The 17,426-nt window shown below is 45.1% G+C and overlaps 1 protein-coding gene across 3 annotated transcripts in view; it reads right to left on the bottom strand.

The window, feature by feature from the left end:
- The window catches only part of ARAP3 (ArfGAP with RhoGAP domain, ankyrin repeat and PH domain 3), a 210,975-nt gene that overhangs the window by 159,508 nt on the left and 34,041 nt on the right, over positions 1-17,426 (bottom strand). The window contains exon 1 of one of the 3 annotated variants that reach the window (XM_073649736.1): positions 13,362-13,507. The exons of the other annotated variants lie outside the window; for them this stretch is intronic. The gene's annotated coding sequence lies outside the window, so the exon portion shown is untranslated. Of the gene's footprint in view, positions 1-13,361; positions 13,508-17,426 lie in introns of those variants that run through there. 3 annotated transcript variants of the gene reach the window in all.

Raw genomic sequence — 17,426 nt, forward strand, 5'->3', positions numbered from 1 at the left:
TTGCAGTTGCACTTCTTTTTTAGATGATTCTCTGATTAACCTGGCGCATTACTGTTTTTTTTGCGGAGGGGGTGGGGGTGGAGTTAGCTGGAAAAAAATTAGTTCCCAATTGTTTTTTTTCCATCTGTCCAAGTATAGAAGATGGAACAGGTCCAAACTAGTGTCATTTTAGAAATGTAAAACCCCTTCAAATGTAACTGAATGTTTTATTTCCAATTTTATTCTCTGCAAACAAATTAAATTTAGGAAAATAAAAACTTTTATGAACTCAGTCTAGAAAGGGAAATACATTATTAGCTATTATGTTAAAATAATGTCTGAGCAGGAGATCAAAACAAATGTATCTTGGAAAAAATATTGTAATATTTTAGAATTGGGTTGATATTAATGTTTCACAAAAACCATGTTCCACAATAGACTAAAATAACAGAGCAAAAAATAACTTCTGAGGCCTCTGAGATCTCTACTGTACATTGGCTACTGGACGCGCTGCCAATATTCAAATGCCATTTATATGGAGAATAATACAGCATCTGTTTCTAGGAATGGATGAGCAATAACTACTGTAACTATTAATACGCTCGCATTAGCATATGGCATCCGCTTGTCCTAAATGTTGACCTCACACGGCCAATCAAAAGTTCAATGAACTGTAATTTGATTGGCTGTTGGGTATCAATGAAATGGGAAAAAATAAAAGTTATTCAGGGATATAAATTGGAAATGTCCCTTGAAGCCATTACAAAAAGACATTTTGTGAAACTTTAGTCACTTCTTAAAGGGGTTTGTCATTTGTGAATGCATGCCATGGTTTTATTTGCTTTGGCAGCAACTGCCTGGTACTGGTCACTAAAGTTTAATTTCTGGTCCATCCAAGTCATTTTCAATTACAGTTTTACCCAATGTTTTATCATTTACAACATAATTGTACATTTTATTTCCTCTGCCCAAGTGCATGTCCTTATCCACATTGAACTTCAACTTGCTTTTCTCACCCCATGTCTTCAGTTTACATAAATCACTCAGTAATATTAAATTATCATCCCGTGCGTTGATTACCTTGCAGAGTTTTGTATCATCTGTTAAAAAGAAGAGGGTCCAATACTGACCCTTGTGTTACCTCACTGTTAACTGTGACACAATCAGTGTGAGTTCAATTAATAACTGGCCTGTTTCCTATCACTGACCCAGTTGTTAACCCAATTGCACATATTTTCCCTCTGCTCTCATTTTATGTAGCAACCTTTTACTGTATAAAGTACTGTATCAAATGACTTTGAAAATTCCAGATAGATAACAACCAAGGCCTTAACCTGATCCAGGCTGGAACTTACCTCCCTATAGAAGCTAATCAGATTAGTTTGACAAGACTGATCCCTCATAAACTCATATTGATGTTGGGTTATGAGTAGGGTTGAGCGAGTATGTTCTGTCCGAGTATGCTCGGGCCGAGCTCCGACTATTTACAGCTGCTCGGTGATATGGTTGAATCGCTCCTGTGTGCATGATTTGCAACTGTTTAACAGCTTTATTATATGGGAGGAATGAGTAAGAAATAGACATTCCTCACATGTAATAAAGCTGTCAAACAGTCGCAAATCATGCACACGGGAGCGATTTAACCTTATCACCGAGCAGCTGTAAATACTCGGAGCTCGGCCCGAGCATACTCGGCGAAAGGGTTAATAGAACATACTCGCTCAACACTAGTTATGAGTAAATTTAGATATTCCAGGATAGCATCTCTTAGAAAGCCTTTAAAGATTTTACCAACAGTAGAGTCTAAACTTACCAACTTATAATTTCCAGGCTCAGATTTTGTCCCCTTTTGGAATATTGGCACCACAGTTACTATGCGCTAGTCCTATGACACAGACCCTGTTATTATGGAATAAATTAATATTAGAAATAGTGGTCTATCACAGAACCTAACTCCTGCAGTACTCGGGGATGTATGCCATCCGGGCCCAGGGATTTATCTACTTTAGTGTTTTTGAAGCGACATTAAGCAGGTATCATTTAATGAGAATTTATAGTATACACGATCATGTCATCTCTCATGGGATTTCCTTGTGTTTACTAGATTGGCCTTTCCCTCATCCTCTTCCACCACTTTACCTATATTATTTTTTAGGGAGACAACACTATCATTTTTGAGTTTCTTCTTGCCTTGAAAAAGTATTCATACTGCGTGAACTTTTCCACATTTTTTCACATTACACCCACAAACTTAAATGTATTTTCTTGGGATTGTATGTGATATACCAGCACAAAGTAGCAAGTATTTGTGACGTTTAAAGGAAATGATACATAGTTTTCTAAGTGGTTTAAAATACTTGTATATGTCTGAAAATTATGAAGTGTATTTGTATCCAGCCCCCCCCCCCATGAGTCAATACTTTGTAGGACCACCTTTCGTTGCAATTACTGCTGCAAGTCTTTTGGGGTATGTCTCTACCAGCAAAATAGGACATCTTAAGCCTTGCTTTCAAAAATTTCTTTCTATTTGCTACTCTTCCTTAAAATCCAGATTTATGGAGTATACGACTAATAGTGTCCTGTGGACAGATTCTCCGCCTGAGCTGTGGATCTCTGCAGCTCCTCCGTAGTGACCAAGGGCCTCTTGGCTGCTTCTCCAATTAGGGCTCTCCTTGCTTGCGATATCTGTTTAGATGGATGGCCATTGCTTGGTAGCCTTGCACTTGTGCCGTACTCCAAGTGACTCCCAACCTGTGTATCTAATTTTCTGTCTGGCCTATTAGTTAAATTTAGGGCTAGAAATTCCCTTCTGCCACCCCTGGTTGGGTCCTGCACCAGTTGTAAAATGCAAGTGTCTTTTATTATTGATAAAAACCTGTTTCCCTTATTGGATCTGCTGGTTTCTGCTCCCCAATTTATATCAAGGTAGTTGAAGTCCACCATAATAATTACTTTTCCCTCATTCGCTGCCTCATCTATTTGCTTTATGAAGATATTTTCTACCGCTTCTATTATATTTGGAGACTTAAAACAGAACCCCATCAGTATTTTATTATTCTTTCTTCCTCCACTTATCTCCACCCATAGGGACTCTACATTTCTATTTGCCTTTGGGTTTATGGGAAGATTTTACATATAAACAAACCCCTTCCCTCACTCATTTGTCCGGTCAGTCACGGACTGACTATAGCCTTGTAAATTAACAACCCAATCATAGCTCTCGTCCAGCCATGTCTCCATTATCCCCCATGATATAATCATTTTCTTCTAACGATATTAATTCTAATACATCAATGTTATTGGTGAGGCTTTAGGCATTAGTGTTCATGCACTTTATGGATTTTTCTGTATCTCTATTCCTGCTTAGTGTATTAACTTTTCTAACCCTTCCCCCATGCCACCCCCACTTTCATTATTTTGGCTGAAGTCATTATTTGCACTATCTTCCTCTCTCTACTGTCCATAGTTTAAACACTTCTCCAACCTTCTAGCCCTTCCTTCCTCATAGAGGTGCAGCTCACCCCTAGTGCAGAGCCTATAGCCAACAGAAGTCGGCCCAGTTCTTCATGAGCCCAAAACTCTGCATTTTACATCCAATTCCTGAGTCACTTATTCACCTCCCTAATCTCCCGCTGCCTCTCTGGCATGGCAAGTGGTTCAGCAGTACTTCAGAAAATACTGCTCTCGAGATCCTTGCCTAAGGCTATGTGCGTACGTTCAGGATTTGAAACAGAAATTTCTGCAGCGTTTCTGCATCTACTTGGCAGGACAAACGCTGCAGAAAAAACTTTTGACAAGTTTTTTTATTGTGTTTTTTTAAGCGTTTTTTAATGCGTTTTTGTACATCAATGAATGCTTTTTGGAGCTAAATAAAGTTAATTGAAAGAAACGTGGGACAACCCTTGGATTACCGCCAGAACTGGGGTGAGTATATTGGTTAATTTAAATGATTAAAGAAAGTGTCTCTTGTATTTCAAATAAAGTGTTTACTCTGTGTCTGTGTGTTTATTTAACTCTTTACTTTAATTAGGTTTGGTAAAGAAAGGGTCTGATTGACACCTTGTCATCACCAAACAAAAGATGCGCCAAATCTGGTGCTTAGCCTCTTCCCACTGCCCTTGTACGGTGGCGAGTGGGGTAATGGGGTTGAAGTTTATGTCAGCCTTGTATTGGTGGCTGACGTTGTGGCGCCCCTGAGGGTTCAGTCACCACAGGGGTACTGCACCTCAGTAGAGGTGTGGTATCTCCTCTTCCAGGTAAGGATGGAGCACTTCTCAGGACCCTACTTCACCATTCAACACTACCCCACTCCTGTCCTGAGGGGGGTTTTAAGGCACCAGGGTGCTGCCCCAGCCGGGATAGAGGAGATGGGGGGAACCAAAGATAGGGGGAACCATGTAGTGGGTGAGGGTGGAGGACACACTTTTAGGATGCACTTATAGCATCATATTTAACCAACGGCCATCTTAGGTTCAAGGTCTTTTGATTGTGATCTTCATCACTGAACGTGGCTTTCTGTTAGAACCAGCAGCTGATTGGAGATACACGGTCCTGGTGCTCTGGCCTTGAGACGAGGAGCGGGTCTGAGTTAACCGCTGTCTCTACCCGGTCAAGGTCCCTACCTAAGAAGGCCTGGAGGGGAGTAGAGGAGAAAAGCTCCACAGGCAAAAGGATCCCTGGGGGATACGGACGGAGCGGCGTATGCCACCTGTACTTCTTCACTCTGGCCAAACCAGAGGGACTCCTGCTGCAAGAGGGGTGACCGGCCCCCGATATCTGACTGTGTACTTCACGTCACTGTTGGAAAGCCCGGCGGCTTAGTGGATCCCGGAGGGGGACACAAGCGGGAGGAGGAGAAAGTGAGGGAGAAGGAGAGGAACACACCAACGGGGTCTTGACAGGTGCTCCTGATCTATCTGGAAAGTGCTGGACCCCCTTCCTGGTGGCCGCAGCACGCCGCGAGGAGCAGTGGGAAGCTTTGCGGCTAAAGTTCATCTTAATGTGAGTAAAAACCCTGGATGACTTCACACCCCGCTTCAGCCTGTTATTTCCTGCGTGGCACTGCACCCACCATCCCTTCTCACACTGCCCTGAGGCCCGCTCCACCTGCGGGGAGCCCATCTTAGCTGTCAGCAAGACCGGCCTCAGTGGACTGAGACAGCGCCGGTGTCCATGACCGGAAACCGTAGGTGGCGTAGTCGAAATACCACTCAACCCTGAAAGCCCATTACATCTTTTATGTGACCGCCCTGGGCACGGAACGTGTCTAGGCCACGACTGCATCCCCCCCCATCATCTGACCCGGCTCCGAGTAACCCCACTTCCCAGGGTGAGGGCTGTGAGTGTCACAACTTGGCGTAGTCGGCAGGATTGCTCGCAGCAACGGAAAAGAAAATCCCCATTGCTACCGGGTACTGTGCGCCTTTTCACTAAAAGACTGTTGTTTTACACTCCACGTGGCGCCGCCCCAGAAGAACGGACGCCATTATGTGCCAAAACAACAGCAACCAAAGTCCTCCCATCATGGGCCTGGCTCCCCAATGGCGCCAAAAATGCAGACCGCCTCTTCCAGCAGTGACAGTCCGCATAGTAGTGTCCGTCAAAGCGGATGGGATGTCCCTGGGAGTGCCCGTCAGCCAGCCGCCCCGAAAAGAGGAGGAGATGAAAGCAACAACGAGGTGTGGCCGCAACAATCCAAAAGACTCCACACCTGGCAGCGAAGATGGACGCAGCGCAGGAGGAACCCTCCGATGCTGGCCCACGAGCTGCTACCTTTCATGGCTTGGGAGGAATGTACCTAACCCCAGAGGAGGCAGAGTTCCTCCGTGGAGAGACACAGGACCTGACCTGGAGGGTTGAAGAGGCACAGCGATCGGTGTCCGCGGCGTGGCGGGAAGAAATGGTGCAGAAGATCCGGTCCTGAAGCCAAGGTGCTGCAAGCCAGTCTAGTGGAGCAGCAACCCAGGAGGAGGAAACCCCAGAGGCCGCATGCAGCCCAGGCTCGGGTAAGCTACAAGCCCCTGTCCCGGGCACGAGGCGCACGGAGGCCCTCGTGGATCTGATGCAAGCACCCCTGCCCCCGGGCGCCGTTGTATGGGAGCAGCCTTACACTCCGGCGTTGGAGGCCACAGTGACGGTCACCGCCGGAGGCCTGCATTGCCTCCCGACTCCCGGTCCAGAGGAGCCTGTGCCTGCTGGGGATTCCACCAACCCCAACCCGGACTGGTCCGCGTCACCTGAGGACCTGCAGCAACCCCTGCTGTCGCTGCTGCCAGCGCCTCCGGTCACCTGCCCAGCAGCGGAGGAGATGGCTTGGGACAACCAGGGGGGGACCTGATGGGCTTCCCCCAGGAGACCCGGGCTGAAGCGCGGAGGCAGGAGGACTTCTGTCGCAGGGAGCTCCTCCAGCTGGATAAAGAGCGGCGGGAGAGGCGAGTCCGCTGCGAGCGTCTAGAGGTGTGCTCCAAAGCCGCATAGTCAAGGGCCCGCCAGCAGGAGGCCGCCCGTGCGAGCCCCCGGGAGGAAGGACTGATAGTAGATTCCACCAGGAGGCGGGATGGGGCTTCATACAGGGTCCCCAGTTTGAGCAGGACGTCTTCGTCAGCCAGTGGGACGTCGAGCCACAATTGAAGAAGGGACACCCTGGTCGGAACCTCTACCCGGGTGATCTGGTGACATACACCCGCCACCATGGGGTGCGTGGCTGGTACGCCCTGGACGTCCACAGGGTGTTTCAGGGAGAGGCCTCCACGCGCCTGTCACAAGAGGACCGGTCAAGCTCCATAGGGAAGAACGAGCCTTTCCCCAAGTGGGGATACCTGGACTGAGCGACTGACTCTTCTACTTCTTGTATATAGTTTATGCATCTGTTTAGGTGCTCCCTATTGGTTTTATACAAAACCGCATCTACTACTACCTCAGACCTCAGAAGCAAAACCTGTCTGGAGTGGCTCTAATGGAGGTCCAACTCAGGATCTCCATGCCCTGCAGCCACCCCAGGGCCCACGTTGAGGGTTTGGTACAGGTCCCTCATGCTGCTGAACTGACACTTTCTGCTGTATTTTGTACTGATCTGTCTACATGCATAATGTCTCTTTACTGTTTTTCTATATTTATACTATATATATATTATGCAATGTTAAAGTGTCCTTACCTCCCATAAAGGGAAGATAGTTTTATTGTAATTGTTATACAATAATTTGAAATGTCTGTACCACTTTTTACTCTATTGCAGCCCGAGGACGTGCTGTGTTTCACCAGGGGGGAATGTGGTGCCCCTGAGGGTTCAGTCGCCACAGGGGTACTGCACCTCAGTAGAGGTGTGGTATCTCCTCTTCCAGGTAAGGATGGAGCACTTCTCAGGACCCCGATATCTGACTGTGTACTTCACGTCACTGTTGGAAAGCCCGGCGGCTTAGTGGATCCTGGAGGGGGACACAAGCGAGAGGAGAAGGAGAAAGTGAGGGAGAAGGAGAGGAACACACCAACGGGGTCTTGACAGGTGCTCCTGATCTATCTGGAAAGTGCTGGACCCCCTTCTTGGTGGCCGCAGCATGCCGCGAGGAGCAGAGGGAAGCTTTGCGGCTAAAGTTCATCTTAATGTCAGTAAAAACCCTGGATGACTTCACACCCCGCTTCAGCCTGTTATTTCCTGCGCGGCACTGCACCCACCATCCCTTCTCACACTGCCCTGAGGCCCGCTCCACCTGCGGGGAGCCGTCCCATCTTAGCTGTCAGCAAGACTGGCCTCAGTGGACTGAGACAGCGCCGGTGTCCATCACCGGAAACCGTAGGTGGCGTAGTCAAAATACCACTCAACCCTGAAAGCCCATTACATCTTTTATGTGACCGCCCTGGGCACGGAACGGGTCTAGGCCACGACTGCATCCCCCCCAACATCTGACCCGGCTCCGAGTAACCCCACTTCCCAGGGTGAGGGCTGTGAGCGTCACAACGTGAAGCCCAGGATAGCAATGGAGGGCATCTAAAAGATGCCCCCATTACTAACCGAGTAGTAAAGTTTTCACTGCTTTTTCAATAAAAGACACGGCCAGAATAAAGTATTTTAATAAAATAAAAATACACACGGTTTAAATATTTTTTTTATTATATGTTCAGTCCATGAAGCCCTCGATCTTCTGTAAAAAAAATAACAATAAAAAACAACCATATCCCTCACCTGTCTGCCGTCACGATGCAATCCAGATTGTCCCTCGTCGATCCGGGTCACTTCTACAGCAGTGATATCAGCAATCACAGCAATGTACACTGACAGGGGTGTAATCATTCCTGTCAGTGTACATTGGTCTGCTGCAGGAGTGAGGTCACTTGGGTTCATCAGCTGAAGATCAGCTGAACAGCCCCGGTGACCTCAGCATCAGTGGTACGTGGGAACATTCTTGAGAATGTTCCCACGCAGCACCGGTGCCGTAAAGTGAGATCACGTGAGCTCTCAGCAGATCTTCAGCTGAGAGCTCACGTGACCTTAGGTCCTGGCAGCTCAGCGATGTACACTGCCAGGAGCGAGCACAGAAAACAGGAATATAAACCATTAAATACAAACAGTGAATTAGTACAAGTCATTGAATCTGAAGTCACACGTAAGCCAATCCATACTTAGAGCAAACCACTCGCAAGCTCATTCACTCACTTTTTCAAATGCTTTTAAAGGTAGTTACTTTACAACCTGCAACTCACTGCAATGATTGCATGAATGTTTTCCCACAAAGACCAATGATCCTCATTAAAAATATCGCATCATGCACTAATTTGATCCGTATTTTAGATCAGACTCACCCACTATGAGTCAATGGGTGGGTAAAAAAGAGATCACATACAAGTTACCATTCATACCACCATACAGTATGTCATTCATTTATAACAGATCCATTGCCATTATTAACATAGAAAAATGTATTTGACCTTTTATTATCCAGATGCCACATGGATGTATGAAACGGACATACAGATGTCATATGGATATAAAACAATGGCCATATAGATTGCATATGGATGACATAATGGATGAAAAATCGTTTTTTTTCTGGATGAAAATCGGAAGATTTTTCATACACTGGGCTGAATCCATATGCATCGTTTGTTATACATCAACATTTAAAAAAATTATAAGACCAAATACAGTTTGCTATTTTAAGAATTGCATTATAGCCTTAAAAATCGTATGCATTATGCAGGGATGCTGACATACTCACTGCCCCGGCCGTGCGGCGTGGTCCCCGTCTTGTCTCCCTACTTCCTGCTCCTGTGCACAAACTTTCCAGTGGCGCGTCTAGTGCATGCGCGCACCTGCAAACATACCTCCAGCCAACATAGAGGCATCTTGTATAGAAGGCACCCTTTCCAATAGAGAGGTGCATGAGCAACCCCTATAGTTACTTGAGTAGAGCATTTGTGCAACTATATGTTGCCAGGTCCTTGTTTCCGTGTGGTTAAGTGTGAACCCGAACCATGGTTCTTGTGCTGCCAGGTCCTGAACCAAACTCCTTGTCCTTCTGCAGCCAGACCGTGAACCAGAAACTACATCGGCAGTGCCTGAGCCCTTAAGACGCTCCAGCAGTATCTGAACAAGTTCCCGAGAACCTGTGTCTGAACTTGTACGTATCCCAGTACTCCATGTTGTCCAGACTGTAATACCAGTATCCGAATCCAACTCTGTCTGTAACTCCATGTCAGTATCCGTTCTGCTTGAGGATCCAGAACCTGTACAGTCTGAACTGAGTCCATATTCTGTTCTGCCAAGTTGCTCCGAGTCTAGTCCGTGTCAGCGTACCTGACCCTTGGGGTCAGCAGCTGCAGTACCGGGGACTGCCTAGGAGTGGTACCTGGCGGCTACCTGCAGCTCAAGCCTGACTCCACCATCAGCAGCTTCGGTAAACACCAGGTAGCTGTTTAGCTATGCCCCTTCCTAGATAAGTCCGGGCCAATGGCACAGTGGGTCCACGAACCATGTGCGCCACCTGTGGGCATGACATATGTTAATATATTATAAATTAAAAGTTAGACGATACTGGTATTTTTCAGTTTTATCACTGTGACAAAGTGACAATAGGAAGTTAGCTTCTCAGTAGCATATGGTAGAAATATCATTCTTTAACATATTAATTTATTAACAAAGTAACATTTCTACAATAAGTTTCTGAGAAGCTACTTAAAAAGGAACAACCAATATGGCCGCATTTTCTGCTGACACTTTAGGAAAAATGGCCGGTGCAACAAAACTAAAAAATCCCAATATATCTGTACTAGATAAAACACCAAAACTAAACTTTGCTTATAGATATTACTTATAATTTATTCATACAAGGGTAATTTTAAGTGACAGATAAAAATCCTCTTTAAATGGTCAAATCTTTAGCCAAAGATGACGCCACCTAACAGAAAGAATATCTCTTCCACACCATGTGGAAAGCCGGTGCAGGATGAAACTTACTTTAAAGATACACCTTAAAGAGGACTGTGAGGAGTTGTACTTGTTGTAAAGACTACTGCACCAATGCACATAGAGTGAAGTCCACGGCTCTAAGGGATGCAGACTTTTTCCAGCACGGAGCACCGGTTACGTCGATCTTATTATTGTGTTTTATTAGAGATTTGCTTGCTGTGTTTTATTAGTGAATTATTTGCTTGTCAAATCAGCCTCAGGAATCAATGTTTCCATTCAGTGACAGTAAGCAGACGAAGACGTGTGGGCTAGATCTTATTTGTACAGACAGGCCAGACAGGAGATTGGTAAAGGTGAATGTAAAGGAATCATTCCATTAATCTTATCAGTATCTTAAGCCATTGTTCCCCAGCCACTAGGCCCATTGTGTGGATGGGGATAGTATACCCAATGGAGCCATCACCACAGGGGGTCTCACATGCAATCCCAGGTGAAGGGAATCTGGAATATTCTTCATTCTTTGAGCTAAAAGCAAATGTTTAAGGGGGAGGGTGTGAACACTTCTGCCCATTCAGGGGGCTGATCCCAGGGAAGGAGGAAAAGAAGCCACATGTTTAGTCAGGTAGTTGGTAGAATAACGTCGGAGGGAGAGGATCTAGGCTGAGGTCATGGACTGATGGCCTATGGAGTTTGGAGATTGGTTGTAGACTGGCCTGGATAAACGTGCTACAGTTGTGGGATCTATCGTCTGGATGTGATGAACTTTCTTAAGTAGTGTTGCTACTGGATACCTGTGCTTCTATTGTTTTATCTGTCATCTGGAGGAGCGTGGAATGTGACTACAGACTATACTGGTTGGAGATACGAAATCTGTGGGCCAACTAAAAGTTGAGAGACAGTGAGAATCGCCTGGAACAAAGGTAGTGGAACTACAGCCCCCGTGAGGGGATCCTGTGGACTGGGGGAAATGTATTTTGGCTATTTACTTGGAGTTGTAAAACCATGTATGTAAGGAATAAAATATTGTTGCATTGTTAACCTGCCTAGGTGATTATTACAACCTCAGATTTTCACAAGGACCTTTCATTGGATTTTTATTACTTAAATGGAGTTCTTCCTCCCTCCAACTGGCGCTGCGTAACGGATTTTGGAACAGTTTTCCTTTTTCTCTGCTCTTCTGTTCCAAAGTTATGCCCCCTTGAAATAAAGATTCAAATTTTCCCTTCGACCCTCTGGGCTTATACCCACAGAACTTCTTTGTGGGTATACCCATGTTTTGACTGGCCAGCATTAGAGAAGAAAAAGCAAATGCACATAGAGAAGTTCTGTGGTATACTCCCAGCTGATTGAAAGGAAACATTTTACACCATTACTGGATGCTTAACTTTCGAACTAAAGGACCCAGAAAATAAATAAAAACTGTTCAAGCATGAGTGGAACAGCATCGATTGGAAGAGGTACACAGTTTAAAAAAAACACAGCAAAATTTCCTCTTTAAAGAAAAACAAAAGTAAAAAAATGTATTATACATTGTTCTGGAAAAATGTCCCGATCTGTAAAGGATTATGGCACAGATTCTGAACCAAAATCCACCACCTGTCCCCGCTGCATGGTTTCTATGGGTGCACATGGGCTTGCACCACCACTCTCTGTCAATGATCTTAAATATTATAGGCAGCAGCGATGTCATACCAATTTTTTGGACTCCATGGTGTCTCCTGGTTTTGGCCTTCATAATCTAAGATGGGATCTCCTAACAGTCTTTCCAGGCCTTTGTCCAGCTTAAGCAATGTCTCTCTCCTGCTGTCACTGGACCCTTTTGTCAAATGAACTCTTCTGAGTGCCCTCTGCCGACAGTTGCCAACTATTGGACTTTGGCTCAGAACAGGTGTTCTGGTTTGGGAACTACACCACTTTAGGTTGGGGGTATATGGTCTACTTCTCTGTGCCATGTTCCATTACTGGGTATAACACTCCCTTCTCTACCTATGTTTTACATTGAGTGCTCTGGTCTGTTAACATGGACTGGCACAACCTCTCTCTACTTTAGTCCCTCCAAATTGTTCCTCATTTTTCCACTAACTCCCCTTCTGACCATCACAAGACACTGTCCGTCACTTATCGTTTCGAGTCACAAAACATGCCCCCATCTATTACCTTGTTACAACACCTGAAGTAAGAATCCTCAGGGCGAAACATGCAATAAAGTCACAATGGTACACTTTGTACGTAGTAACAGATGAGCAACGTCCAGCCAACATGGTAGATCAGGATACAGTAACCTTGAGTCCTGCTCGCGTCACACATAAATATAAAAATGGCGCCATCGATGTTCACAGGGGACGTGGATCCTGACCACAGCAAGACAAAATTAAACGTTCCTACAATACTAGGAAGAGGGTAAACATTTATCCACCATCTTACATCCTCACGGCAAAAATCTGAGAGCCAACGTCAGATTTCTGCCGAGGATCCTGTGTTGACCTTGCCATTGGCATCACATCGTTTCCATCTTTCACGTGTTGTGTTCTCAAATGTTCTTTTTTAAAAATGATTCTCTTAACAGGTTTTTTATGTTTTGTTTTGGAGTTGCAAAGAAATATCGAAATTGACAAAAGGAGATGTGGCTTTTAGAAGAAATAAGGCTGAGCGACTTCTTTCTTTTTTTCCTCTACTCTCTATTTTCAGTTACTTCTCATACCAAACCTCCCCCTCCAAAAAAAAGAAAAAAAAAAGGGGGCATCAATCATTGGCTCGTCTCAATCCCAGCTGTCTCCCCCAGCCACAAATAGATTTATTTCTATCCATTCTGCCCCTTTAATATAAGACGGAATTAAAGATATGAAAACTATGTGCAGGGAGCACAATAGGAGCATTGTGTGATGGAGCAGGGCTTCGCTCTACATTCAGCCTGCAGCCAGTGTAGCACTGAATCTCATTATGTGAGGATCTATTTATTCCGGCAGGGGCTTTCATTTACCTGAATGTCTGACCTAGCGTCCTCCAGCCCCTCTGTGTATACGTGAATGGGCCCTTGTCGACGGAGTTCTGTGTACGTTAGGTTTTGGGCATCGTCCCAGGCAGGACATCTCTCCTTTTTGCACTAGGCATCAGGGCTTTCTTACAAAGGAAAAGGAAAGGGAAGTGACGGCAGCTGAGAACTGAACTGTAAGCACTGACCATTGCGGCTGATGTTATCAGTGCCATTTTTGGCTTCATCTTCCTTTTCGTAGGGCTCTTTCTGTACGTGCAAGGTTTATCTATATTATATAAGGCCGGAAAGGGTTAGAACAGATTTCTTACATTACAGCGGATCTCTCAGCTCACCCAACTTTAGTATTTTCTATAAAATAACTTTGCTTTTCACTATTAGCTCCCTATTAGGGGAAAAATCCCTTCCCGGCTCTACATACGGCAATCAGACTAGTTCCCTGGATCACAGAATCTAGTGCCCATAATATTATATTTTTCAAGAAAGGCCCTCCTTGTATTTTTGTAATGAATTAACCATGACAACATCATGCGGCAGAGAAATCCATAGTCTCACTGCTCTTACAGTAAAGAATCTGCATCTATGATTATGATGAAACCTGCTTTCCTCCAGACGTAGACTCATATATACAGTGGGGGAAATAAGTATTTGATACACTGCCGATTTTGAACGTTTTCCCACCTACAAAGAATGGAGAGGCCTGTAATTTTTGTCGCAGGTACACTTTACCTATGAGAGAGAAATTCTTAAAAAAATCCAGAAAATCACATTGTATGATTTTTACATAATTAATTTGCATTTTATTGCATGAAATAAGTATTTGATACAATAGAAAAACAGAACCTAATATTTGGTACAGAAACCTTTGTTGTAATTACAGAGGTCAGACGTTTCCTGTAGTTCTTGACCAAGTTTCACACACTGCAGCAGGGGTTTTGGCCCACTCCTCCATACAGATCTTCTCCAGGTCTTTCAGGTTTCGGGACTGTCGCTGGGCAACATTGAGTTTCAGCTCCATCCAAAGATTTTCTATTGGGTTCAGGTCTAGAGACTGGCTAGGCCACTCCAGGACCTTGAAATGCTTCTTACAGAGCCACTCCTTAGTTGCCCTGGCTGTGTGTTTCGGGTCATTGTCATGCTGGAAGACCCAGCTATGACCCATTTTCAATGCTCTGAGGGAAGGAGGTTGTTGGCCAAAATTACCCCATCCATCCTCCCTTCAATATGGTGCAGTCGTCCTGTCTCCTTTGCAGAAAAGCACCCCCAAAGCATGATGTTTCCCCCACCATGCTTCACAGTTGGGACGGAGACCTTGGGGTTGTACTCATCCTTCTTCTTCCTCCAAACATGGCAAGTGGAGTAGATACCAAAAAGTTTTATTTTTGTCTCATCTCACCACATGAACTTCTCCCATGCCTTCTCTGGATCATCCAGATGGTAGTTGGCAAACTTCAAACGGGCCTTGACATGTGGTGGCGTGAGCAAGGGGTGCTACTAATGTTAATGATTGATACAGTGGTCCCAGTTCTCTTCAGGTCATTGACCAGGTCCTCCCGTGTAGTTCTGGGCTGATTCTTGACCTTTCTGAGAAATATCCTTTTCCCACGAGGCGAGATCTTGCATGGAACCCCAGACCGAGGAAGATTGACATTCATCTTGTGTTTCTTCCATTTTCTAATAATTGGCCAACAGTTGTTGCCTTTTCACCAAGCTGCTTACCTATTATCCTGTAGCCTTTCCCAGCCTTGTGCAAGGCTACTACAAATTTGTCCCTGGTGTCCTTAGACGGATCTTTGGTCTTGGCCATGGTGGAGAGGTTGGAGTGTGATTGATTGAGTGTGTGAACATGTGTCTCTTATACAGGTAACACAGTTAATGAGGGAAGAGTAGGAGGGCTTCTTAAAGAAAAACTAACAGGTCTCTGAGAGACAGAATTCTTGCTGGTTGGTAGATGATCAGATATTTATTTCATGCAATAAAATCCAATTTAATTATTTAATAATCATACAATGTGATTTTCTGGTTTTTATTTTTAGATTCAGTCTCTCACAGTTGAATTGTACCTACAATAAAAATTACAGACCACTCCATTCTTTGTAGGTGGGAAAACTTGCAAAATCGGCAGTGTATCAAATACTTAAATACTTATTTTCCCCACTGTACATACATACGTGTATATATATAACAAAACAAGGAATGATGCTCAGCATTGTGTGCGGCCTCCACATGCCTGTATGACCTCCCTACAACGCCTGGGCAAGCTCCTGATGAGGTGGCGGATGTTCTTCTGAGGGATCTCCTCCCAGATCTGGACTAAAGCATCCGCCAACTCCTGGACAGTCTGTGGGGCAACGTGGCGTTGGTGGATGGAACGAGACATGTCCCAGATGTGCTCAATCGGATTCAGGTCTGGGGAACGGGCGGGCCAGTCCATAGCTTCAATGCCTTCATCTTGCAGGAACTGCTGACACACTTCAGCCACATGAGGCCTAGAATTGTCATGGATCAGAAGAAACCCAGGGCCCACTGCACCTGCATATTAGTCTCACAATGGGTCTGAGGATCTCATCCCAATACCTAATGACAGTCTGGGTACCTATGGCTAGCACATGGAGGGCTGCACGGCCCTCCAAAGAAATGCCACCCCACACCATTACTGACCCACTGCCAAACCGGTCATAATAGAGGATATTGCAGGAAGTAGAAAGTTCTCTACTGGCGTCTCCAGACTCTGTCATGTCTGTCACATGTGCTCAGCGTGAACCTGCTCTCATCGGTGAAGAGCACAGGGCGCCAATGTGGAATCTGCCAATCTTGGTGTTCTCTGGCAAATGCCAATCGCCCAGCACAGTGTTGGGCTCTGAGCACAACCCCCATCTGTGGACGTCGGGCCCTCTTACCCCCCTCATGGAGTCTGTGACAGTTTGAGCAGACACATGGATGTTAGTGACCTGCTGGAGGTAATTTTGCAGGTCTCTGGCACTGCTCCTCCTGTTCCTCCTTGCACAAAGTTGGAGTCTAAGGGGTAATGTTTCTCCTTGTAGAGAGTGACAAGCCAGGCCTGGCATGTCATAGTGAGGAGACTTATAAGTCATGCATTCTCTTCTGGGAAAATAAATATGTAAATTGTCTCTTCAAAGAGGAAGAGCTGGTCCTCTTCTTCTCTGAACAGATCTAAAGAGTAAGTTTTCTCCTTATGGAGAGTGACATGCCAGGTCTGGCACGCCAGTATGAGGAGACTTAAATGCTTTACATGCTCCTCTGAGAAATTAAATATGCAAATTGTCTCTTCAGAGAGGAAGAGGACTTGAACTTTTGTGCCACCTATTGGAAGTAGCAATTCTACAAGTCAATATCGACCCTTTAAAGAGCCTTGCAATATGATTTAGGATAAAAGTCAAATCAGAATCTCAATTTACAAGCACAGTGTTTTGGGATATTGCCCCACATCAGTGCAAAGTATGAGATCTGATTAGGCTGGATGAGAGGCTAAGACTGGGATCTAAGGGGTAAGTTTTCTCCTTGTCTCTGTAGAGACAAATTTCATATTTAGCCTCCTAGCTGCAAAGCAAAGCTGTCTGGGTTTCCTATGACCCAGCAGCTCCTGTTTCCTCCCAACATCCAGTGATCACATGGTCAGTGCCTCCTAATCTATATATACAAGCCCTGGTTGAGTACTGTGTATACAGAGATTGAGAAGGTAAACAAGGTACTAAACCAAGTTTATCTTCTTTCTGTTAAGCCTGGCAGTATGTGACAGCAGCCTCCCTCCCCCAAAACTTCATGATCTAGTGCTTAGAGTAATGCTTAGACTGCACTGATGTTTCAGAACTTCACTTCAGGGTTGAGTGTTGACTACCTGGATGTTTAAAAGTCTGCGGGCGTCCAGAAGTAGCTATATTATCCTCCTCAGCGTTAATTACCTTGAAGATTTTATTATCATCTGCAAATATCTAAATTTTACTTTGTATTCCATCTACAAGGTCATTAACGCCGTGGCCATTTTCCGTTTGTTTCTTTTTCGATTTTTCCTCCCCTTCTTCCAAGAGCCAT

Source organism: Phyllobates terribilis, unplaced genomic scaffold, assembly GCF_046119375.1.
Source record: "Phyllobates terribilis strain yellow unplaced genomic scaffold, ASM4611937v1 Scaffold_10__3_contigs__length_209671492, whole genome shotgun sequence".
NCBI lineage: Eukaryota > Metazoa > Chordata > Amphibia > Anura > Dendrobatidae > Phyllobates > Phyllobates terribilis.